Genomic DNA, 25,979 nt, shown 5'->3' on the forward strand with positions numbered 1-25,979 from the left:
CTAAACTGGGGCTTAACTGGGGACTGGTTGGCACCGCTGTTCATCCCTACTGGCCGGGGCAGGTGATGAGTCTTGAAAGTCAGCTATTGTCTCCAGGTGAATTGAACCTGGTCCTTGTCATTGACATAATGGAGAGGTGGGGTTTTTAGATCCAGGCTCTGTCAAAGGTCACGACCCACCCAAAGGCATCAGTGTAAAGGCCAAGGCCAATCACCGAGCCAGTATTGGCTCCCCTAGACCGGGTAGAGTCTTTCTGCATCTTTCAGTGAGCACCGGTTGATAGGACGTCTTTCTTCCATCGCTTCAGAACGGTGGCACCTTCAGCGTAGCAGCGCCCTCTAGCAATACACTGGGGTGCTACTGCAATGGGACTCAAGGGAGACAACCGTGAAAGGCAAATTGGTGATTTTGGTTGCATGTGTTTTAGGGTGCCCCTTCTGAGGCACCTTGATGAGGGTAAATTTTCAGCTCAGCCACTTGCTAAAAACCAGGTCCTTTTCAGAAGTCCCAAGTGAGCATCCCAAAGCAGTGGCATCCCAAGTCATGGAGGAATGGGAAGGTGGTGGGATGGGAAAGGTCTTTGGGGACCCTTTTGTCTAGTTTTCATGTCAATGGGGTGGCTCAGGGACGTGCTTGTGTTGAGAAAGGGTTTGGAGTCCCGCCAGTTTGTTCAGGTAGCTTTGGAAAAAAAATCCAGGGTGTGTGTGGGAGAGAGAGACAAAGGCAGAATTAAGGCAATAAGTGTGGGCAGAAGATGGGGGCTGGAAGTGTGAGAAGCAGGACACGGGGACTGAGCTGGTCTGAGGTGTGTCGCGCTTTACCAGGGAGTAATCTCACTCAGGTTTATCTGTGTTGTAGCTCTGTTAAAGCCAATGGCGCAAATTCCCCTGGTGTAAACTGGTTCAACTGGGTCCGATTTACATCAGCAGAGAAATTGGCCCCATGTCACAGTCCAGCAGCAGCTGGTGGTTGACTCTAAGGGCCGAGCCCCCTGCAGGGCGGGAGGTGACTTTATACGCTGCCCCCTCCCCCAGGCCCTGTGTGGGTTTTACTGTTTTCTCCTCTACAACTGGCCCCTGAAGCGGAAAGGAAATGGGAGAAATTATCCCACAAGAACATGGGACAGCGCGTGGCCAGGGATACGAATGATACACCAGAAAGAGCCCATACGGGCATGACGGCACACGTGTATTGTAGGGTGCTTCCTCACAGGGCAGTGCAAACACCAGCTGCTATAGGAGCCAAATAACCATGGCAGGCCAATTTGTGAAGGAAAGAAGCCAGGCCAAGGGCTATATGTGTAAGGCCATGTCACAAGCACAGGAAAAGTATTGCTGTTGTGGGAGAAAAATCAAATAACTCCAATTGTGTCTAAGGGGGGACTGTGTCTGGGAAGCGGCTCGGCCCTTCTGAGAAACACCCCCGCATTTACATTGACACAGGTTTCCCTGGCCAGGTGAAAAATGGCAAGTCCCAGGGATTCGACTCCAGCCGTCGGGTCCTGGCCAATTCTCCCCGCTGCAAACTTGCCTTTTCTTCAGGCAGCCCCATGGTGCCCTCTGACTCCTACCCATGCACCCTTGGAACCTGCCATGCCCTCTGTCCGTTGCCCAGAGACAGAAGGGCCCTTGAGGCTCCCCTACGGACCCAGTCAGGCGAGACAGGAACCGCCCTCAGCATTGAGCTCGGGACGAGAGAATGTTCCACTCTGATCTGGGCGGGCCGCGGCTAAGATCTTCACAATGAGCAGTGAGGAGGGTCAGTAGAATCCGACATACCCTGTTGACCAGCCCGGTGCAGAGAGCGGAGCAGAGGTGTGTCGGCCGCTGGCAGGGGAGAGCTTTTATACGGTTGGGACCCCCCTGCCAAATGAATGCCATGACATCCTCATTCCCGAACGATGACATCCTCATTCCCGACGGCCTCATGTGCCCGGGCTGTTCCCAAGGCATGGGGTCTGCAGGGGCTGGTTAATTACTTGGGCACAGCATGTCCGCAATCAGTTTGAATAGTGCAGGTGATCAAAGCACTCAGCTAATTACTCCTCTCCTCGGCTGCACGAGGTGGAGAAGGCAGGTTCATCTCTCCATTTTGCAGAGGGAGCAACTGAGGCATGGCAGGGGGAAGTGCCCATGATCGGTGAGTCAGGGCAATATGATGGCCCCTACGCCTGATACTAGGCCAGGGCCAGGATCTCACTTGGCTCGCTCTGCTTATGTCACTTGAGCGCAGAATTAGTCGCTTGAGGACGTGTGGCTGGCACCTGGGGACAGAACTGTCCGACTCGCCCAGGCAACCGGGGAGTGGCTGGCAGTGCTGACAGATGGAGACTTCCCGCTCCCAAGCCCACGTGTAGCCCACGCCCCTAGTGTGGGTCACTGCGCCGTGCAGTGGCACTTAGATCATGGACAGCGCGAGATAGGAACAAGGGCGCTCTGCAGCCTGAGCCAAGAGCCAGCTGGCTTCATAGCTCAAGCTGTAGAGGCTCCTACATGAGACAAGGCTCCAGAGATTCCAGGTGCAAATCTGCCTGGTGATGGTTACACATGCTCAGTCCTGGGGGGCTGGCAGAATTGCTGGGCCCCTGGTTGAGGGGGGGGGGGGAGAGCCCGGCTCTGTGCTTCTGGAAAGGGTGGGGCCTCAGGGGCAGCCAGTCCTCAGTGGTGCCCAGAGCATCCTGTGCCTCCCCCAACCAGCCCTCAGTGCTGCCTGCAGTGCACCACTCAGGGGGCCGGTGGTGACTGGAAGACTCCAAAGCTCTGGCTGCTGCTTGAGTTGCCAGGCCCCTTTGTCAGCAGCCGGCCTGCTCAGCCCCTCCAAGGACAGTGGGCTCCAACCTTTTTTCGTCTGTGAACCCCTAAACAATTCCCTATGGGAGCGCGGGATCCAACTGGAAATCTAGACATGGTCTGCAGCCCGCCCGATGCTCCCGGACCACAGGTGGAAATAGGAAGAACCTAAGAGCGAGTGGCCTGGGCCAGGCCAGAGGCCCATCCGGCCCAGGGTCCTGTCTGCCCACAGGGGCAAGTGCCAGGTGCCCCAGAGCGAGTGAACAGAACCGGGAACCATTCAGTGATCCCTCCCCTGTTGCCCATCCCCAGCCTCGAAGAGCTGGAGGGAAAGCCCCACACACCCTGCCGCCAGGATGGGCAGCCCCGAGCTGTTCGGCTGCCAGCCTCATGGGCAGCCTAAGGTGGGTTCAAGCTTGAGGATTCGGGTCACAGCCTTGGGCACTTAACGTGCTTCCACGTTTAGCAGACGGGCCGGGCTTTTGCTCTCAGGGTGCCAGGGAAGGGACTGAGAAACTCCTGGGTAACAAACATGAAGACACTGACACTCCATGAACTTTAAATTTTAATAGCTGGCATTTCTGCCTAGGACAGAGGCAGGATGAAATTCTCGGAGCCTGCAGGAGCCAAGCCCGTTCCTTAGCAGTGGTTAGTCACCCCTGGGTTGCTACAGCATCCGTCGGGGAGAGCGGATGGGCCATTTGTGAAAGACGCGAGGGGCAAAGCTTTCCCAGCGCTGGGCAGCGCGCCGAGAACAAGACGCAAACTCGGCTTCCGAGACGGACGCCTTCACTTTAGCTTCTTGCCCCTTCTCTCACTTCTGGTGTTTCTGGGGTGGCCACGGGCAGGTTTGCTTGGTCTGCTGCTGGCAGGGGCTGGTGGGGGTTTGACAAGGAACAGTGGTGGGGCACTGGGGATGAGGTTTCACATCATGGCAGGTCGTGGCCTCGCTGCCGTGGCAGGAGGAGCGTTCACTGCTGGGGCAGGAGGAGCGTTCGCTGTCGGGGCAGGAGGAGTGTTCGCTGTCGGGGCAGCCTCTGGGCTCACGGGAACACATGTTTCTGTAATGCCAGGAGCCCCTGAGAAAAAAAGAAATTGTCCTTCACTGACCGTGCAATCAAGATCAATTATCAGAGGCCGGTTAAGAAATGAGACAGATTATACCAGCACCGAGCCCTTACTACCAGTTCTTTGCCAAGGGGCGCCAATCTCACTACACCCATTTCCCAGGTGAGGATAACTGAGGTGTGAGAGGGTAACTGACTGGCTCAAGTTTCACCCAGTAGGGACAGTGTCGATGGAGGGAGTAGACCTCGGTTCTCCTCACTTCAGCTCTGTGTGCTGTCCAATAGGCCTCATGGCCTCCCTGGGGGCCTTCCCCCCAAATCTGGAGATAAATGGTTACGGGGCAAGGGGAGGGGGGTTGTTGTGGGACAATGTGGAGCGCTGCAAAGATGGGAAGAGAGTTTCACATTCTCAGTAGCCTGTCACATCCAGGGGTCAGAGAAGGGATAAAATTCTCAAAACGCTTTAGGAGTCTAATTCTCGCTGATTTTCAGTGAGCCTTGGGCTGCCAGGTGCTTAAATTCCTAGCAGAACTTAGGTTCCGAAATCATTAGGTGCTCTTGAGAAATTTTACGAGAGATGATCAGCGCCCTCGCTGGTCTGGGGCAGATCCTCTGCTGGTGGAAACTTGGGCAGCTGCTTTGAACTCAATGGGGGCTGTGCTGATTTCACACCCGCCCAGGAGATAGCCAACAGGAATCCATGCACAGTGGCTCTCTATTCCTGAAAGCTGGCATTGTCTAAGGCACGGAACGTGGTTCCTAAATCCTGTTAAGATTCCAGATTGAAATGGGAGTTTCATACCTATACCCCTCAGCTCCCTGCAAAGTCCCAGACAAAAGGCAGAGAGTAAAGTCTGACAGTGGAGAAAAAGAGACCCAGAGCAATGAGACAAGGAGATCTGTCCTGAGGTGTCCTTCGAAGCCAAAAAGCTTGAAGAGCTGGGGAAATGCATTAAGAGGCTTCAGTCTGTTCTCTGAGCTGTGTCCATACCAGTGCCTGCTTTCTGCTTCCCATAGAATCCTAGAACTGGAAGGGACCTCGAGAAGCATGAAGTCCAGTCCCCTGCCCTCCTGGCAGGACCCAGCACTGTCTAGACCATCCCTGACAGGTGTCTGTCCAACCTGCTCTTAAATATCTGCAGGGATGGAGATTCCACAACCCCCCTAGGCAACTTATTCCAGTGTTTCACCACCCTGACAGGCAGGAAGTTTTTCCTAATGTCCAACCTGAACCTCCCTTGCTGCAGTTTAAGCCCCTTGCTTCTTGTCCTGTCCACAGATGTTTAAGGAGAATAATTTTTCTCTGTCCTTCTTGTAAGAATTTTTTAGGTACTTGAAAGCTGCTTTCATGTCCCCTCTCAGTCTTTTTTTCTAAACTAAACAAGCCCACTTCTTCCAGTCTTCCCTCAAAGCTCATGTTCTCTAGACCTTTAAATATTTTCTGGATCCTCTTTAATTTCTCCTCATCTTTCTTGAAATGTGGTGATCAGACCAGGACACAATACTCCAACTGAGGCCTAATCAGCGCAGTGCAGAGCAGAGCAGAGCAGAGCAGGAGAATGACTCCTCGTGTCTTGCTCACAACACTCCTGCAAATGCCTCCCTGAATCAGGTTTGCTTTTTTGCAACAGCGTCACACCGTTGACTCATATTTAGCTTGTGGTCCACTACACCCCTTTCTGCAGGACTCACTCCCAGACAGTCACGTCCCATTTTATATGTGTGAAACGGATTGGTCCTTCCTAAGCGGAGCACTTTGCATTTCTCCTTGTCCAACTTCATCCTATTGATCTCTGACCATTTCTCTAGTTTATCCAGATCATTTTGAATGTTGACTGTATCCTCCAAAGTGCTATTATCTGCAAAGTTAATAATCGTGCTCTCTATGGGTATGCCTACATTACCCTCCTAGTTCGAATTAGGAGGGTAGTGCAGACATACCCTCTGCCATCATGTAAATCATTGATGAAGATATTGACCAGATCTGGTCCCAAAACTGACCCCTGTGAAACCCCCCTTGTTCTGCCCGTCCAGCATGGCTTTGAATCATTAATAACTACTCCCTGAGAATGGTTATCTGCACCCACCTTATAGTAGCCCCACCTAGGTTGCATTTCCCTAGTTTAGTGAAAAGAAGGTCGTGCAAGACCATGCCAAATGCCTTACTAAAGTCTAGGTATACCATGTACACTGCTTCTCCCTTACTTCACTCTATTTTGTCCTCAAAAAACTCCAGGTCCTAGGCACGATGGGGAGTCAGGTAGCTCACACTAGTTAGTCCACATTGCTACTTAGCATCAAAGTCTCCAACCCTGACAACCCACACACCCACCCACTCCAAACTGGAGAGTTCAGAGTTAGGCTTGTAATACTCCCTGGCCAAACCGATGAAGTTAATTTCAATTAACAGGGAAGAGCTTCATCAGACTAACGACTCACCTTGAATGTCAGCTGGAACGCGGGAGATGAGCAGGAAGCTGAGTGAATGAGGCAGCCTGGGACACGGGAACTTTTATACCTTCCCGAAAGCCTGTTCTTGGAAATGAAATACCCCAGGGGGACAGTGACCCACCTCTGTACAGACATTCATTTCCTTCCAGAGCTCCCTTGACTCATCGCCTTTGCTCAATGTTATTTTTTCCTGGTGTTTCACACAGTTTCGGTTGGGAGCCCCACCCGCTCCCACCCGCTGTGCATTGCAAGTGGGGATGAGCAAACCACAAGGGTGGTTTTGGTGGTTCAGTATTTTTCCGTCGTGCGGGGAAGGGTTTGGATTGCAGCACCCGAAGGAGAGATGGCCCGGACCTGAGATATCTTAACTCCCTGGCAAACGTTTGGACAAGGAGGTTGGGTACAATATTCAGTGGCAGTGAGGGGAGCTGGCAGCCACGCTGGACCCCTAAGCAAGGTGTGGGTTTGCAGCTGCATACTCCCAGGAGGGGCGCAGCTTTGGGCAGAAGGGGCAGGGCCTTGGGCAGACAGACGTCAGCACCACCCAGAGTGAGCCATGCTGCCCCCGCCTGCTAACACCTGGAGTCTGCTACGTAACACTCTGGCTGCGAGCTAAGGGGCCAGGGGCGCTGGGCTTTGCCGCTGACACAGAAACAGCCGGTGGGAGCACTGGGCCCTTGAAACTTACCAGGCCCCGGGGCACTTCTCCTCTTTTGATCCCCCCATTTGTGGGCCTGGTGGTAGTTTCCTGCAACTCTAATTGCCAGGACACGTCTTTGAGAGAATGGCCGAGATTCGGAGGAGTGAACGTGTCCCTCCTCACTTCCTTGTCCTGGTGCCATTTCTGTGTCTATCTTGCCACAGAAGGCCTAGAATTCGGCCCAGGCCTGTCACTTCAAACCTTTGAGCAACCAGGCAGTGGGACGGGTCCAACGAGCGTCAAGTATCAGCTGGTGCGTGATGTCAGGGAGAGTTGAGGGGGTAAGAGGACGAATCCCAAGGCCACCCCAAGGTCACCCGCTCGCCGGAAGGATCCATGTTCAACCTGCTGCTTCCTCTGGTTGTCCTTAATCTGGGAACATGCCTGGTATGGACCTGGGCAGGCAGAGGAGGAAGCCAAAGGATGCTTGAATTAAAGAAGAAACCTGCGGGGAGGCAGTGTTAGTTCGGGGGACCTAAGAGAACTCTGTTCCCCAACCAGGCAATGCTGCTGAAATGAACGTCTCCTTCCAATATTCATGCCTGCGGGGAGGTAGTTTCAAGTGCCTATTGGAATCAGGGCAGATCTTTCCTTTGACTTCAGCAGGCCTAGAGTTAGACCCGCAACAAACACACTGTAGCAAACCTGGCTACTCTTCACCGTCTTGTCAATTCAATCCGGACACCCCGATTTGTTATTTACGATGGGGGCGGGGAGAGTCACCAGCAGACTGATGTAAATGTCTGAGGTTTGTTATTGGCTATTCTGGGCCAGATCCTTAGCTGGTGTAAATCAGCAGTCCTCTGGTGACTTCAGTGCAGCTATTTCAGTAGGGGATCTGTCCCTATGAGTCTTTACTGAAGCGCACAATAAATACGTGTGTGTGTGTGTGTGTGTGGTAAAAACAGGCAAAGAAACAAAAACAGTAACTTGCAGACTGCTTTGTAAGATGAACAGCACCAAGCTTTTTACCTGCATTGAATGTGTACAGGGAAAAAAATTATTATTTGGCCTATTTGTGCAAGATATATGGATGTGACTTGAATAAAATGGTATGTACGGGGAGTAAACATATGTCATGAATTGGAGCTGCAAAGGAGAGTCTGACTTATCTGGAGATTGAGGAAAGGGTTAAGCAACTCTGGAGATGCGTCTGAGAGAGGAGGCTTTGGGCATTCAGCCAATGAAATACAGATAAGGAATTTCAAACTGAGAGAGATTTTTTTTTCTCTTCTTTTTTTTTGGGGTCAGAGCAATTTTTTCCCCAGGTAGTAGGAGAGACGGACTCTCCCAGGAACAGACTCCTTGAATTCATTGAAACTTGTAAGTAGGGAAAAGTTTGGATAGTCTGTCAGGTTTTCTTGTTTTCCTTGTTTGGGGGTTTGGAAATCATGTCTGAGCTAGTTAAATGTTTTTCTCTTTTGAAACTGAGGATTACAGCCCAGGGATTCTCCCTAAGTCTATTTCATTCCATGGCTTTTAACACCCAGTCATTTACTCTGCTTGCAACAGTAGTCTTGTTTTAATAATAAAAGTGTTTTCTTTTTGTTTTGGTTAACCGGTATTGGTTGATTTTTCTGTCCTTGCACCTACATGCCTAAGTTATCAGGGAGGAGTAGAGCCCCATTGTTCTCTGCAGATGATCTCTGTTTGTTTTCCCAACCACAAGCAAAACAGAGGTTGGGACAGGAGGGAGAGCTTTGCTCGGGGAAGGGATTCTAAGTGATTTCTTCCCTGGAATAGGGCTTATTTTATATTTTTATTTACACTTGGTGGTGGCAGCGACCGATTGTCTTTCTGTTTAGGTCTCAGTTTCCGGACAATTTTTTTCTCAGGGAGTAAAAGAGACAGGTTCTTACAGAGTTTATTTTGCTAACCGGCCCCCATATCCACACTCAAAGTACTAGGTTGGGGAATTGAGCTGTGACAACATAACCCCCATTTTTCCTGTAATTGTGACACACATTCTTCAAGGAGGAACACACACTGTCAAATAGCGATTCCCTGCAGTCCAAGGGCCTGCCCGTGGGTGTAAAGGGGAGTATTTTGTGGGCCTGGGCAGTTGTCACGAGCTGTTTTTAACCTGCTTTTCTCGGATGAATGGCAGGAGCTCTTCTGATTTATTTCATCCCTACGGTTCTCATGTTGCCTGGATTATGGCAAGTCGTTAGAATGACAGAGCCCTAAAAAGGACCATTAGGTGGGATTTTCAAAAGCCCCTAGGCCTCTTAGAACTTTGATTTTCACCCGGATTGGTGCTCCTAAGGCATGGAAACAGGTTTGATAATCGAGCTGTAGATCCAGAGAAATCCAAGAAACTAATTTATAGTCACCCAGTACCAGGAACATTAGAACCACCATCAGCATGCGTCAGTGCAGTTCTTCCTGGGATCTTGGGGTGAGAATGGCATTTGTACTACCCGACCCCCACAGGTGGAGTCCGGCGTTTATAACCCCATTAATACACAGAGGCCCTGTCTGGGCCCTTTGCCGTTTTACGTTCTAGGCTCCGGTGGATTTTGTTCACGGGGACAGATGTGAGAGCACTTGGTCCTGACTGCAAAGCAGAGACGGGCATGGCGTGTTCTGGTACTGTCACTCTAGAACCAGTCCCGTGAACTCATCAGAGGGGAGGCCAGTGGGAGGGGCCTCTCACACGTGGCAGACACGCTCAGCATGTGCAGTGCTGAGGGCTTTGTGTGTGTGTGTGTGACACTGCACTCCTGGCAGTGCTGAGGGCTGTGTGTGTGTGTGTGTGTGTGTGACACCGCACTCCTGGCAGTGCTGAGGGCTGTGTGTGTGTGTGTGTGTGTGTGACACCGCACTCCTGGCAGTGCTGAGGGGTGTGCGTGTGTGTGAGACACCGCACTCCTGGCAGTGCTGAGGGGTGTGTGTGTGTGTGAGACACCGCACTCCTGGCAGTGCTGAGGGGTGTGTGTGTGTGTGTGACACCGCACTCCTGGCAGTGCTGAGGTGTGTGCGTGTGTGTGTGACACCGCACTCCTGGCAGTGCTGAGGTTCTGGCTGCCCCCAATCCCACCCCTTCCACCTGAGGCTCCGCCCCTTCCTGGAGTGCAGAGGCAGCACCCCACACCTGGGCCAGGGGCCGGCGGAGGCTTTCAGCTCCCCGGTCAGAGTCATGCTCTCATGGACTGAACAGAGTCTGGCTTAAATCTCTGGTTTGCATCGTCCGGATTTGCTGTGGAGGGCAGGGGTATAAGTCACAACGATCGGAAATGGGAGAAATGGCCTGGGGGGAAGAGGATGAATTTCAACGAGGACAAATGCAAAATATTCCAGGTTGGGAGGAGCAGTCAGTTCCACACACCGTGGGAAACCACTGCCCACAGCCCGACCTGGGGTCCTAGCAGATCACAAACTCAATAGGAATCACCAGTGTTGCAAACAAAGCAAACCTGGCTCTGGGCGGCATGAACGGGAGTGTGGTGCGCAAGACACGAGGAGTCGTTCTCCCGCTCTGCTCTGCACTGAACAGGCCTCAGCCGGAGTCTTGTGTCCAGTTGTGGGCACCACATTTCAGGAAAGATGTGGAGAAATTGGAGAAGGTCCAGAGAAGAGCAACAAGAATGATGAAAGGTCTAGAGAACATGAGCTCTGAGGGAGGCCGAAAGAACTGGGCCTGTTTAGTTTGGAAAGGAGAAGACTGAGAGGGGACATGAGAGCGGTTTTCAGGGATCTAAAAGGGTGTCACAAGGAGGAGGGAGGAAAATTATTCTTCTTGAATCAATGGGCTTAAACTGCAGCAAGGGAGGTTGAGGTTGGACATTAGGAAAAACTTCCTGCCTGTCAGGGGGGTCAAACACTGGGATAAGTTGCTCAGGGCGGTTGTGGAATCTCCATCCCTGGAGAGATTGAAGAGCAGGTGGGACACACACCTGCCAGGGATGGGCTAGATGGTGCTCGGTCCTGGCGCTAGGGCAGGGGATGGGACTCGATGCCTCTCGAGGGCCCTGCCAGTTCCAGGATTCCTCGGGGGTCAGTTTCTGTTCTGAAGCCAGAACAGGGGAGCGAAGGCTACAGAACACACCAGACAGGTGCCATTGCATTCTACACTTTATTCCTTTTTTTCACATGCACAGTGGGAGAGCGGAGCAGAGGGCGGAGGGAGGGAATATGCATCCCAGCCTGGAAGCACAGATCGCCTTGCTCAGGGGGGTCGGAGTGCGTCAGCAACACAGGATCCAGCTGGCGAAGGGGGAGAGAAGCTACAACCCAGGAGAGCCTCGAGCCGTGCAAAGCGTCGGGAATTCAGGAAACTTCACGGGCCGAGAAGCAGCCGGGCATGCGGCGGCTGCAGGATCAGCTCCCTTGATGCTTCCGCGGCTGCTACTTTGGGTGCGGGGGCCACTGGCAGGGCTGCTTGGTCTGCTGCTCCAGGCAGGGGACCACAACGGGGCATTTCTGCTGCGAGGATTGCAGGGAGACACCGGTGCCAACACCGGCAGATCCCCCACTGCAGCAGCTGGCGGAGTCCCCGCCCACACTGCCTGATCCCCCCAGGCAGCTGCCACCTGCTCCCCCACTCACAGCGCCTCCACAGCCGGACGATCCCCCACTACCTCCGCCTACTACAACCTTTTTCCCTGGTCCCCCACACACACTGCCCGATTCCCCTCCCAGGCAGCCGCCAGCTGCTGTCCCGTCCACACTGCCTGATCCCCCTCCACAGCCGGACGATCCTCCGCTACCCCCGCCTACTACAACCTTTTTCCCTGGTCCCCCCCACACACTGCCTGATCCCCCTCCCAGGCAGCTGCTGGCTGCTCCACCGCCCACAACGCCTGATCCCCCTCCACAGTCGGACGATCCTCCGCTACCCCCGCATACTACAACCTTTTGCCCTGGTCCCCCACCTACACCGCCTGATCCCCCTCCTAGGCAGCCACCAGCTGCTATCCCGCCCACGCCGCCTGATCCTCCTCCCACGCCGCAGCAGGCCGATCCCCCGCTCGAGTTGCCCAGAGTGCTCTGGTGCAGCACAGCTCCACTGCCGCCGCCCACGGATCCTCCTCCGGTGCAGCTGCAATCCCCTCCAGGCCCTGCTGGGATCTCATGGCAGTCCTGTTTCTGTTGATGGGAGCACATCTTCCGGCGGGCTAGGGATCCCTGCAAGGAACAAAAGCTCTCGGAGGTTGCGAAAGCAGGAGATCTTGGTATTTGTTGTCCGGGGCTATGGTGCAGTAGGTTTTTTTTAATGTAATACACATGGCACACAACCTGTGGGCCATGACCTTGTCAGAGGGTCACCAGCCGCTTTCTTTGGGGGTGCACTAATGGGGATTTCCCCAACCGGTCTCCTTGAGAAGCCAGAGAGCAAGCCAATTTGTGGTACAGGCTGAATCTCTAGTCTGGCGCCCTTGGGACCTGACCGGTTCCGAACCAGAGCATGGAAGGTCATATTGTCTAGCAGCCTTGCCAACACTTCCACTGCTTGCAGGGAGGACATTTAGGGGTAAATTAGAGCTAAACAACAGCACAGAGCACTGAGAGCCAGGCCTGGTGGCTGAAAACAAACTTTAGGGGACGGTGGGAAACTTGGCCACACCAATGAATAAGTGGACGTCCGGCTAACGGAAATCATGCCAGACTACAGAAATTTTTGGACCAGAGAGTTCTGGACTAGAGAGGTTCAGCCTGTGCCACTTACATGGAGCTTGTTGAAAACTTGTGAACCAAATTTTCCCATTGTGGATTCACAGCATCTTCAGCTGTTCTCAAGCTGATGGGCCTTTGAGAGCAAGAGCCTCAGAAAAATTGAGTTTTGCCAATTGCTCTAAGTACGGCAGCAGCAGAGGCTGCCTTGAGTTCCCACGCTGCCGGAAGTTAAAAAGAGAGCAAAGAACTGTGGGGCGCAGGAGAAAAGTGAGCGCCGGGGTAGAAAAGCAAACAGATTAGAGCAGAGTCGCATTTTCCGAGGTAAAGGCGGTTTTCCTTTTTGGTGAAATTTTGAGGGAAATTTAGACTTTTCAGCCATACAACACAGGTTGAGTTCTTGCTGAAATGTTTTGGTTTGCAGGGTTTTGATGAAAAGTTGAATTTTTCCACCAGGGAAAACCTATAATTTCTTACATGTTCTGGTAGAAAGATTCTTTGAGAAACAAGAACATATTTTCTGTCATTGCTTTAAAGAACTGATTTGAAACTATATAAATACTATGAAATCAATTATAGACAGACAGACAGACATATAGATAGATAGATAGGTAGATAGATAGATTTTGGTACTTGTACAAAGCAGTTTACTTCCCCAGGCCCGGACTCGGGTGCCTGGCAGATCATACCCCATTCTTGCCATGATTGTTAGCAAAAAGCTAATATTGTTCTTGTGGTAATTGTTCCGGTTCACATGGTGCTACTTACACACCGGTCAAACGGAGGCAGGGTGGTGAGCTCCCTTTGCAAAGTGCTTTGGGATCAATGGATCAAAACCGCTCCGTCAAACTATGCTTATGATTCATTGGTGCTCTGCTCCCTGTACACCTCTCCTACGGAGATAGGATCTTCTGCTGCCTTTGCAAAGTGCTTTGAGATCAAGGGATGAAAACTGCTCTGCCCAAACTAATTATTAATAAACTTAAAAACCAACCAATGGTCTGGTAGCACTTGAAAGACTAACGAAACATTTAGATGGGATCATGAGCTTTCGTGGGCACAGCTCACATCTTCAGATGTCCTGTGGCCGTGTCGTCCAATAGGTGTTGGCGACACACTCACCCAGCCGAAAAGCAATAGCTGCCTTACTGATCCCCCTGGATTTACAGAGATAAACCACGTGGCCTCTACTCCCCCAGCCCTTCCTCCTGCCTGCTGCCCATCTGGAGTCTTGTCCCGCTTGGGCCCCTGCACTCCAGGGACCGTCTGCCTTGTGTCCAAGCAGTGGAGCTCTCAGAGTTGGGTGTTGGAAGGGATTTGCCCAGAACCGAGCTGGTGCAGCTATTCTGCTGCTCCCAGGCCAAACCTAGGAAAGACGCGTCAATAGAAACAGACTTACCTGGTTCTGCGATTGGCAAGAAGTGCAAAGGAGCGAGGTCAAGTGGCTGAGGAGCGTTGGGGCTCAAGGACTTTTATACCGGTGCTCTGGCTTCTCCCAAAGGAAGTGAGGCACCTCTAGGAATGGCGATGGGTTTATTTACCAGCCAAACCCAGCTCTGTTGGCCCACCTATTTGTCACCAAATGCTTGGCATGTCCCTGTAGATCAATATCTCTTCTGCATCACCTGGGATGTTCTTCTGCAAACAGATTTAATTGCTAGCCCTGCCCAGTGGCTCAGTTACTTAATCTGGGCTTGGATCTGGGGGAGTCCTGTGAGGACTTGGGTGGGGAAGGGCAGCGATCTTTTCCCCACTGTTTGCAAACTGGAAGCATGAACTGAGCAGCTAGAGTCTGCCCTGGGTTGCTTTTAGTGTAAAAGCATCTTGTGGGGAGAAAAGACGCGTTACTAGCTGACTCTTTAACTGAGCAGAGAAAAGCAGATCCTGAGCCAGTGGCTGGGTGTGACAACCAGACCAAGTCCCAGTAGGAAAAGCCACTGTCGGTTAGCAGAGAGAGAGGGATTGTTGGGGAAAACAATTTTCTGCAGCGGCCTCTCGCCTGAGCAGTGCACCTGGTTCGCTCGCTGCCGCCTCGCAGCCGCTGGGCTGGAGCGCTTGGCTAGTGTTGATTCCCTGATCAAACACAGGCCACTTGTCAGGGCTGTCCCCCTCACCCGGCTGGGCTACGCGGCGGCCCCAAGCCATGTTTTACGGACAGATGAAAACCAGAGCATGTTTGCGGGGAGGTCCATGGGAACAGCACGAGGCCGTTCCCAGAGCGCGCCGCTAACGCTGGCTCCACTGAGTCGAACCCGGGGGATGCTGCTTCTGCCCACAGACTGGGGTGTCGGCAGGCTGCAGGCCTGTGGCCCCAGAAAGGAGACTAGAAGAACCCAGAGAGCAGGGGGAGCGGACAGCAGGAAGGGCCCCCTCCGCTCGGCATGTGGGCTCGTGTGTGGATCCCTCCTCGCTTGGCGCTCACGCAGCGCTGTGGCTCTCCTGTGGGAGCTCTTACGGGAACTGCACCCCAAAACACCCTGCTTCGCTCAGTCTGGCCACCAGCCCCTGGCCCCCAGCCCTGTGCAGCAAAGACCCCAGCACGGCCTCTCGGCAGGGTCGGGGCATGCTCCTAGCCCGCCTCCCCCTCGCCGAGTGGAGCCTGCCAGCGGCAGGACCCTCCTTGTAGGTGGGTCAGCTCCATCTCTTCCCCCAGCCACCTGTCCTGCTAGGCCCAGGGCTCCCTGTGCCTGCCCAAAGCAATGGAGGGGAAGGCCCCGGCACACGTCGGAAGACAAAAGCAGGGCCCAGAGCCAGGGACGCTAGAGCTGTTGGGAGCCGCTCCAGGCAGGCCTGGATTTTGCTGTTCAGCGGGAAATTCTCCAGTTTTGACATTTCTTTTACCCCTCGGAAGGGGAGGGTGTCAGCGTCTTGCACAAACCAAAATTCCACTTCAGGCACGTCTAACGCTCGCTGGCCCTCTCACAATGGGCGTTCGTCCTTCTGCCACCCCTGTGAAACGGACCGGCATTGAAACCCTCTGTGGAGAAACTGAGGCACAGAGCGGCTAAGTGACCTGCCCACGGGCCCTCATAATCTAGGCTAGTTCGCTAACCACTGGACCATCCTTCCTCCCTGCCGCATTCCCTTTTGGCCCGTTGTCCCACCGCTGTGTTTCTCCCCGGGGAAGCACCGTCTCGGATTGCATCATCTGGAAGGGCTCCAGGAAGGAGAGAACGTTGCCGGAAGGAGCCCGTTGGCTGGAGTTTGGCCAAGAGAACTGGGCTCCCATCTGCATCTTCCCAAAGGACAAAGGGAATACGAGGGGAACGAGGTGTCAGAGGCGGCGCCGGAGGGGCCTGCCTGGCGTTCTCATCAGGAGCTCGTGGACTGAATTCCTGCTCATTCTCCTGAGTGCCCAGGCTGTGTTCCCTCAGGCCAGGCTGGTTCCCAGACTGGTTTGTGTGGAGCGGCTAAAAGACACAGCTGCAGCGCCCATGGGGTCCCCCGTTAGCATCTCTGGCCTGTCTCCGGCTGGGGAGATGCCCGTGGTTTGCTGCCGGGCTGGCAATGCTCCACCGTGGAGTGAGAAACACCAGGGGCCAGACCCTCTCCCTCCCGGCCCAGCACAGCTGTGTAGTGACGCGCCCACTGGGCACCTCCCAGGGCGCGGGATTCCTGGGACACGGCGAGACGGTAACGTTGGACACAGGCAGCGCGTCCCGGGCTCTGGCCACAGGCGCCGTGTGCTGCTCACAGGTCTGCCAGGCCAGTTCCCTGCTATGCACAGGCTGGACCTCCCTGCTCCGGCACCTGACTGCTCCCGGACAAGGGGATTTGCCGGACCAGGGGTGCTCCCTTGTCATTGGCCTCTCAACCCCTCCCTACCATCTGCGTCCAGCCTGCTCCTGGCCCCGCCGCCTCGGGCTGGGGCCCAGACCCCCGTCACTGGCCCATCTGGGGCTCCCCGGGACCAGAGCTCCCCAGCTGCCGTGGCCCTGCTGTCGCCGGGGCTGAGCTCCGTGACTGCTGCCGGCCTCTGAGCTCCATGGATGCTGGGGCCGGAGCTCCCTGCTGCACCGCCAGGCCCCCGCGAGCCACAGACTCCTGTCGAATCACGGGCCCCTATGCTGGCCTTCCCACCCCTGGGCTCCGGGCCCAGCAACATCAAGCGTTCGGCCCCCTGCTCTCAGGGTGGATTCTTGCAATTCCCCCACTCTTGGACAGCGGCCCTGCTATGCTGCCCATGCAGCAACTAGCAGGCCTGCCGATAGGGGGCAAAGGGGTAACTGCCCTGGGGCTCAGGCATTCAAAGGGGCGGTGGCGGCTGGAGACCTGGGCACAGTCCAGGTGGCGCTGAGGGATGGCTGCCCCAGCCCCGCCCCTTCCACTTGAGGCCCCGCCCCTTCTTGTCCCCACCTTGCGCAGGGGCCCACCAAGTCGCCCATCTGACAGGGTTTCGGTCACCTCTACTTCCCCCTTCAAGCGCCTGTGGGCAGCACCGGCACCGACGGTTTCCTTAAAAGAAAAGGGTTTTCATGGAGCAGTGGGAACAACTCCCAGGAGAGAACGGAAGGGCCCAACCGTTTCGTTTCACCCGGCGCTTTGCTTCTCTGCGGGCGAAGGGCGTGGCTCTACCAGGCAGCTCTGAGCCACGGGGCAGCCCTGGCACAGGCCCCCTCGCTGGGCGTTGGTGCTCGCCGGCCAAAAGCCACGTGGAGCGAGCATCAGTGTCGACCCGCCCGGGTCAGGGCTGCGCTCCTTGGAAGTGAACGGACAGAGCGGACCTGAGGTGATCTCCGAGCACCCCAACCCCGGGAGGTGGCCGCCAGGTTCTCACCCTGCACAGCCGGGTTTCAGTGCCTGGCTCTGATATTGCCCCTCAGTGAGGAGAGAGGGAATGCTCCCTCCTCTCGTACGGGGCAGTCGCTGGCCCATGAGGGCGAGGGGTGCGCGATGGTCCGGGTGGTGCCGAGGGCAAGGGGTGCGCTATGGTTCGGGTGGTGCTGAGGGCGAGGGGTGCGCGATGGTCCGGGTGGTGCCGAGGGCGAGGGGTGCGCGATGGTCCGGGTGGTGCTGAGGGCGAGGGGTGCGCGATGGTCCAGGTGGTGCTGAGGGCGAGGGGTGCGCTATGGTCCGGGTGGTGCCGAGGGCGAGGAGTGCGCTATGGTTCGGGTGGTGCTGAGGGCGAGGGGTGCGCTATGGTTCGGGTGGTGCTGAGGGCGAGGGGTGCGCTATGGTTCGGGTGGTGCTGAGGGCGAGGGGTGCGCTATGGTTCGGGTGGTGCTGAGGGCGAGGGGTGCGCGATGGTCCGGGTGGTGCTGAGGGCGAGGGGTGCGCGATGGTCCGGGTGGTGCTGAGGGCGAGGGGTGCGCGATGGTCCAGGTGGTGCTGAGGGCGAGGGGTGCGCTATGGTCCGGGTGGTGCTGAGGGCGAGGGGTGCGCTATGGTTCGGGTGGTGCTGAGGGCGAGGGGTGCGCTATGGTTCGGGTGGTGCTGAGGGCGAGGGGTGTGCTATGGTCCGGGTGGTGCCGAGGGCGAGGGGTGCGCTATGGTCCGGGTGGTGCTGAGGGCGAGGGGTGCGCTATGGTTCGGGTGGTGCTGAGGGCGAGGGGTGCGCTATGGTCCGGGTGGTGCCGAGGGCGAGGGGTGCGCGATGGTCCGGGTGGTGCTGAGGGCGAGGGGTGCGCTATGGTTCGGGTGGTGCTGAGGGCGAGGGGTGCGCTATGGTCCGGGTGGTGCCGAGGGCGAGGGGTGCGCGATGGTTTGGGTGGTGCTGAGGGCGAGGGGTGCGCTATGGTTCGGGTGGTGCCGAGGGCGAGGGGTGCGCGATGGTTCGGGTGGTGCTGAGGGCGAGGGGTGCGCTATGGTCCGGGTGGTGCTGAGGGCGAGGGGTGCGCTATGGTCCAGGTGGTGCTGAGGGCGAGGGGTGCGCTATGGTTCGGGTGGTGCCGAGGGCGAGGGGTGCGCGATGGTTCGGGTGGTGCTGAGGGCGAGGGGTGCGCTATGGTCCGGGTGGTGCCGAGGGCGAGGGGTGCGCGATGGTTTGGGTGGTGCTGAGGGCGAGGGGTGCGCTATGGTTCGGGTGGTGCCGAGGGCGAGGGGTGCGCGATGGTTCGGGTGGTGCTGAGGGCGAGGGGTGCGCTATGGTCCGGGTGGTGCTGAGGGCGAGGGGTGCGCTATGGTCCAGGTGGTGCTGAGGGCGAGGGGTGCGCTATGGTCCGGGTGGTGCCGAGGGCGAGGGGTGCGCGATGGTTTGGGTGGTGCTGAGGGCGAGGGGTGCGCTATGGTTCGGGTGGTGCCGAGGGCGAGGGGTGCGCGATGGTTCGGGTGGTGCTGAGGGCGAGGGGTGCGCTATGGTACGGGTGGTGCTGAGGGCGAGGGGTGCGCTATGGTCCAGGTGGTGCTGAGGGCGAGGGGTGCGCTATGGTTCGGGTGGTGCCGAGGGCGAGGGGTGCGCGATGGTTCGGGTGGTGCTGAGGGCGAGGGGTGCGCTATGGTCCGGGTGGTGCCGAGGGCGAGGGGTGCGCTATGGTCCGGGTGGTGCTGAGGGCGAGGGGTGCGCTATGGTCCGGGTGGTGCTGAGGGCGAGGGGTGCGCGATGGTTTGGGTGGTGCCGAGGGCGAGGGGTGCGCTATGGTCCGGGTGGTGCCGAGGGCGAGGGGTGCGCTATGGTCCGGGTGGTGCCGAGGGCGAGGGGTGCGCTATGGTCCGGGTGGTGCCGAGGGCGAGGGGTGCGCGATAGTTCGGGTGGTGCCGAGGGAGAGGGGTGCGCTATGGTTCGGGTGGTGCTGAGGGCGAGGGGTGCGCTATGGTTCGGGTGGTGCTGAGGGCGAGGGGTGCGCTATGGTCCGGGTGGTGCTGAGGGCGAGGGGTGCGCGATGGTTCGGGTGGTGCTGAGGGCGAGGGGTGCGCTATGGTCCGGGTGGTGCCGAGGGCGAGGGGTGCGCTATGGTCCGGGTGGTGCTGAGGGCGAGGGGTGCGCTATGGTCCGGGTGGTGCTGAGGGCGAGGGGTGCGCGATGGTCCGGGTGGTGCCGAGGGCGAGGGGTTTGGCAGCCTCAGCTCCGTCCCTTCCAGCTGAGGTCCCGCCCCTCCCAGGGGCCCAGCTAGGCTGTTGGCTCCCCTAACCACTTCAGCCAGTGGGCCCCTTCCTTTTTACCCCGCGCCCCACCTTGTCGCTGGCTGTGCAGCCTGCCCCGGGGCCAGAGCCTGGAGCCGGGACGTGGCTCCAGGAGGGGCAGCCATGGACAGAGCTAAGGAGGTGGCGGGGCTGGGGCCACAGGAGAGCAGGGCTGGCAGCCAGGGTCCTGGACACGGGGATCTGCTTGGGGCTGGGAGGTGCTCCCCCCGGCCTCTGTGGGGCTGGCCTAGGCCCAGTTGCGCCCTCTGAGCGTGGGCTGTTCCCCGCCATGCAGTAAAGTCTGGCTTAAGCCCAGCGTGGAGAACGTGCCGTATTGCAGGAGCCTGCTGCGGCCTCGTCGCGGAGGGTGAATTCCACCCACCTGGGACAGCCACTTATCCGGGTGGAATCGCGCCCTGTGGGCGCCGTCACTCCCCGGAGCCCCTCCCTACTGCCCTCGCCTGTTTAGACAGGACTCCAGCTGCAGCGCCCAGCCCAGAAACAAGCTCTTATTCTCTGACGCCCGGGCTTTCTCCAGCTACTCCCCAGCTTCAGCCGCCTCCCAAATCCCCCACCGCCACCAGGGAGTTGCCTTGGCCCCTCAGCCCCAAGCTAGGGGTGCATGCATGGGCGCCCATCCTGCAAGAACAGCGATGCTTTCCCGACACAAGCCAAGACGCTCTGTCCCTTTTCCTCCAGAGCTGAGCTACTCAGACTGACGCTAGCTGCCGCCCCGCCTCATGGCCGCAGCGTAGACGGATTGTACGGTGCTTGCGTCTGACTCTCCTAGTTTGTCAAAAAAATAAACTAGAGGTACAGAAATCTGAACTCATTCGCAAGCGGCTCAGAAGCTGGAGATGAGTCAACAGGGTGTCCTTGTAGCCAAGCAGGCTGATGGCCTATTGGGATGCATTAGGAGGAGCGTTGCCAGCAGATCTAGAGAAGGGATTATTCCCCTTTATTCGGCTCTGGGGAGGCCACATCTGGAGTATTGCTTCTAGTTCTAGGCCCCCCGCTACAGGAAGGGTGTGCACACATTGGAGAGGGTCCAGCGGAGGGCTACCAAAATGGAGCACATGAGCTACGAGGAGAGGCTGAGGGATTTGGTCTTGTTTCGTCTGCAGAAGAGAAGAGTGAGGGGGGATTTGAGAGCAGCCTGCAACTGGGTTCCAAGGAGGCTGGAGAGAGGCTGTTCTCCGTGGGGGCAGATAGCAGACTGAGGAGCAATGGGCTCAAGTTGCAGTGGGCGGAGGTCTAGGTTGGATAGGAGGGAAAACTATTTCCCTAGGTGGAAGGGGAAGCACTGGGATGGGTTCCCTGGGGAGGGGTGGAATCTCCATCCCTAGAGGTTTTTAAGTCCCAGCTTGACAAAGCCCTGGCTGGGCTGATTGAGTTGGGTTGGTCCTGCCTTGGGCAGGGGGCTGGACTCGATGCCTCCTGAGGTCTCTGCCCTCCCTGGGATTCTAGGATCATTTTATAAGTCCTAGAATGCCCAAGGGGTGTTTGGGATAACAGTCAGGCTCCGGGAGATAAGGAAATCCCTTCCAAATTGAACTCTGATTTGCCTGTGTTAATCACAGACATAACTGCAGACGAATCCAGACTATGATTATTCAATTAACTCAGGAAGTTTCCTGAGTTATATGTAAATGTTTGCTAATCAAAGGAAATTGTAAAATGAGGGTAATGACGATACAGTAATGTAACTGTTCTTAATCTACTATATATTTTGAAGAGTGTGTCTGTCTGTTTTAACAACTCCCCCTCAACAGTAAGAGCTAGGACCACCAACTTCGGCAAATACCTTCCTCTGATCATAACTTAAAGTGACCCGAGGCTTTGGTTGTGCCAGGAAAACGGGATGTGCCTGGAATGGGATTGCTCGTCATAAAGGCAAACAGAAAAGAGACAGAATCACCAAATCAAGCACAGTCTTCAAAATGGACAGAACGGAGCGAATGCTGAAAGAAGCTGAACCAAGATGAGCCAGAAAAATAGGAAGAAGCTGGAATAGGAAGGAGCTGGAATAGGAAGGGGTTGGAATAGGAAGGAGCTGGAATAGGAAGGGGTTGGAATAGGAAGGAGCTGGAATAGGAAGGAGCTGGAATAGGAAGGGGTTGGAATAGGAAGGAGCTGGAATAGGAAGGAGCTGGAATAGGAAGGGGTTGGAATAGGAAGGAGCTGGAATAGGAAGGGGCTGGAATAGGAAGGGGTTGGAATAGGAAGGAGCTGGAATAGGAAGGAGCTGGAATAGGAAGGGGTTGGAACAGGAAGGAGCTGGAATAGGAAGGAGCTGGAATAGGAAGGAGCTGGAATAGGAAGGGGTTGGAATAGGAAGAAGCTGGAACAGGAAGGAGCTGGAATAGGAAGGGGCTGGAATAGGAAGGAGCTGGAATAGGAAGGAGCTGAATAGGAAGAAGCTGGAATAGGAAGGAGCTGGAACAGGATGGCTTCCTAGTAAACCTTACAGAAAAGAATCCCAGAATCCTAGAACGCTAGAACTGGAAGGGCCCTCGACAGATCATCGAGTCCTGTCTCCTGCCCTCTCAGCAGAACCAAGCACCAGTCAGAGGTTCCCAAACTTTTTGGCATGACGCCCCCTTTTTGATTTTTGAGAAACCCTCACGCCCTCCCTCCCCAACAAATAGCAGCAAAACTTGGGTGAGATTGTCGGGGGTGTGTGTGGCTGGGTCGCCTCGCGCCCCCCCTGGAATTCCTGCATGCCCCCCCGTTTGGGGAACCCATTATCTAGATCATCCCTGACAGGTGCCTGTCCAACCTGCTCTAGAAAATCTCTAACGATGCAGATTGCACCACCTCCCTAGGCAATTTATTCCTGTGCTTAACTAACCTAAGATCCAACTTAACTCAACCACCCTAACGTCCAACGTTCACCTCCCTTGCGGCAGTGTAAGCCCATTGCTTACAGCCCGATTGCAATCATCACACAAATTTCCACCTGGAATGGATCAAGGATTATTATGACCTTCACACAAGACACCTGGGTGGAGGCGGCAGCATTGGTAGGGTTCCAACGCCTGAGTTCATCATCTGAGGGTGCAGGTGTGCCCGTATCGGAGCCACCCAGCTATTTGCTGGGCTCCCTGCTCATGTTGAATCATGGTGCTCACCTACTTTGCGTCTCATAGGATCTAGTTAATTAGCATGTGTCTTAAGGGACATGCCGTCACCGAAGGGACACGACTAATTGGCTCATTATCAGTGCTGGCCATACCCCACCATTGGTTCATTTCAATGGAAGCGCCTCACATGCCTCAGTGGTGAGCTCTTAGTATATTTTTGGGATGATCCTGTTGCTGACGAACAGTCACAAGGGATGGGAAGGCAGGTCTGGGCCAGCCCTTAGTGACTCAGAGCTGGAACAGAATCAATCCCAGACCCCCAATCCAGGAAGCCACGGAGGTGCCTGCTGAGCGTGACGCCAGCAATGGGCAACCGAGGCTAGAGAGGGGGCCGCATGAGTGGTTCCTTCGTCTCCGTGGCCTGCAAGACGTTTGTAACCAAGACGGTCTCCCAGGACAGGGCTGTTTGGCTCTCTGTGCTGGCATCCCTAGAATGGGTGGGGGGCGCCGACTGAACCGTAGCAGCGCTGGGATTGGATGCGGGGGGGGGGGGCACGACTCTTATGGACAATACCATGTGCCACCAGCACGCCCTTCGCTTCCCGCGTCCTACGTGCGTGTCACTTTATAACACTGGTGAGAAGAAAACGAATTGGACGGAAACCAGCAGAAACCAGTGGGCAACGGTCGACAAAATGTCTCAGGGGCCACTCGGAGACCCCTGCTGGGCCTCACGCCTCCGATTGCTCACTGCTGCATGAAGCTCCCCTACATTAAGGCCGGAGGGTCTAAACAATCCAGGACATGAGATGGCAACCTCAGGGAAGAATGGTTCCCCGTCATAAGACGCCTCCTTTTCGGCTAGCGAGGACTGTAACAGGGTTTCAAAGAGAACTAGATACATTCATGGAGGTTAGGTCCATAAATGGCTATTGGCCAGGCTGGGCAGGGATGGGGTCCCCACCCTCTGTTTGTCAGAGGGTGCAGATGGACGGCAGGAGGGAGATGGCTGGATCATTCCCTGTTTGGTTCACTCCCTCTGGGACACCTGGCACTGGCCACTGTGGGCTGACGGGAATCACTCATCTGGCTCAGGACACCGGGCGAGTCGGACCTTCAGTCTATGTCCTTGTGCTCCTGAGACCTTGTCTGATCACAGACGTAATCACTTCCTTCTGCCGCTGGACTTGCCTAATGTGGACCCAGGTAAGCCGAGTGCGTCTGCTCACTCCGGCACCGTTTACACCCACGTGGCAGGGGAGTTAGCGATACTAACATAAGGCATCTTTGCACTTGGGTCATTGCGTTCAACCGTGGGCTTGTCCTGGTAACTGGCTCGGTGTAAGACCCAAACCCAACCCCGATTCCCGAATGCGCAGCGTCACTGACACCCCCGGAGTGGTGCAAGCCTGTCCGTTCCTAGGCACCGAACTTCCCCTTCCAACACTCAGCGTGGCTGTGGGTCGTGTCCTTTGTTTTAACAGGTGAAGTCCCCCCCCCCCCCAAGTTTTGTCGTGTCTCCGTTGTCTCACTGGAAGGAGTCAAGGAGGTGGAGGTCTGGTGGAGATGGGGCGAGAAGAAGACAGTTTCCCTCATTGGGGTCAGCTGGAGGCAAGGTGTAATTGGCCCGGAGGCACACCCCATGGCCCGGTGAGGGGTTTTGTAGGGCAGGGGCACCGTGGTGGGTCTCCTCCCTCACCGCTATCCGCAGCGGGTTTCCTTTGTGGACATGGGGAGCTCGGGGACGATCTCTGCCACGTGGCTTTTGCTTTGGGGACAAGAACAGACTCTTTCCTCCAGGACACCCGTGTTTCAGTGTAAACACTCCCCATTGCTCCTCACTTCTCTGGTCCAAACCAGCGCTAACGCCACGTCGACACAACCAGCCCTGCCGGAGCGCAGACACACGCGAGAGCAAGGGGACATTTTCCCCCTGCCGTAGGAACCCCCCTCGCCCAAGCAAAAGTATCTAGGTCGCTGGACACGGTAGGCCGTCGACCGCCTTTTGCTTGCCCGCCTCGCTGCCTGCATCACCGCAGTGCTCAGGGGTGTGGAGCAGTCACACCCCTGAGAGCCGGCGCCATGGCAACCCAATCTAGGTGCAGATCAGGGCTAAGCCTGGGTGTATTTAGGGTGGGGAAGGAGAGAAGCAACGTCCCACTGCAGGGCCCCCCCACGGAGTGAGCTGTGCCAAGCCGCACAAGCGGTGACACGCACACACGTCCTTTCACAACCTCCGGCTGCTCCTCACCCGCGGGATCCGACCGGTGGAATGGCTGGAAAGAGCCACCGCTTTCTTCCCTGGGGCCCGGCCCGGCCCCACCGAGCCACCAAACACCCGCAGCCGCGTAGGGGCTTGGCATTCGGGGCAGCAAATTGCCCTTCGTTTGGTGGTGTCCTCGGCAGCGGCATGCTCCGAAAGTGGCCAGCCCCATCCCCTGGAAGGCCCCCTGCGGGTTGGCCCTTGGGGGTATGGAGCCCAGGACAGTCTGCCCTGCTTTACCCCAATCCCGCCCCCGTTCTACCATTGTCCCCAAGTCCTGGACCCGGCTCTGTCTCAGCCCCCCTCTTCCCGCCCCAGCTCCACTGCCTCCCTACCCCCATTCCACCCCCTCTCCCCAAGGCCCCTCTGCTGAGCGTCGGGCCTGGGAGGGGAGCCATGGCAGCAGACCCGGTTGAATTGGCCCATTTCCCGCCCTTGCCAGTGAGTGTAGGGGCAGGCCTGACCCCTGCTGCCCCCCATAGCTCCTGCCCCCACAGCGCCATGGCCCTGAGAACAGCTTCCCCCCATGGAGGGGCAGCCCCTTCCCTGGAGGGCTGTGTGGGGCCCCAGCATGGCCCAGACTCTGTCCTGCGCATTCTGGGCTGACGTACAAGCTCTCCGGGCCGCGAGGAGCAGACGGCTCAGACGGGCGACACCTGGACGTCACAAGGGAGCCAAGTCTCCTGGGGCTGCGGGCGCGACCCCCAGCAGGCAAACCAGACGGTGCCCATTCTGCCGTCCTTCCTGCAGAGCGGCGCTTGCAGCCCCCAGCCTGCGGAAATCAATCGCGCGCGACCACTTCTTGGCGGCTCCTTGGGGCAAGGAAGGTAGAACCCAGCCCCCGTGGGGTGCGTGGCTGTGCAAGGGGCAAAGACAGTCTGTTTCCCACGCCATGGTTATCCGTGCGGTGGCCGCGAGGGCCGTGTGAGTAACGAGAAGGGGGCAAGACAGAAC

General features: G+C 56.5%; 1 long non-coding RNA gene across 1 annotated transcript; it reads right to left on the minus strand.

The window, feature by feature from the left end:
* Positions 1-3,341: 3,341 nt before the first annotated feature.
* LOC112546700 (uncharacterized) lies at positions 3,342-6,422 on the minus strand. Its single transcript, XR_003090418.2, has 2 exons — positions 6,296-6,422; positions 3,342-3,868 (listed from the first exon to the last, which is right to left on the minus strand). It is a non-coding gene; the product is annotated as an uncharacterized LOC112546700 (long non-coding RNA).
* Between the last annotated feature and the right edge of the window lie 19,557 nt (positions 6,423-25,979).

Source organism: Pelodiscus sinensis, chromosome 24 (genome assembly GCF_049634645.1).
Source record: "Pelodiscus sinensis isolate JC-2024 chromosome 24, ASM4963464v1, whole genome shotgun sequence".
Taxonomy (NCBI): domain Eukaryota; kingdom Metazoa; phylum Chordata; order Testudines; family Trionychidae; genus Pelodiscus; species Pelodiscus sinensis.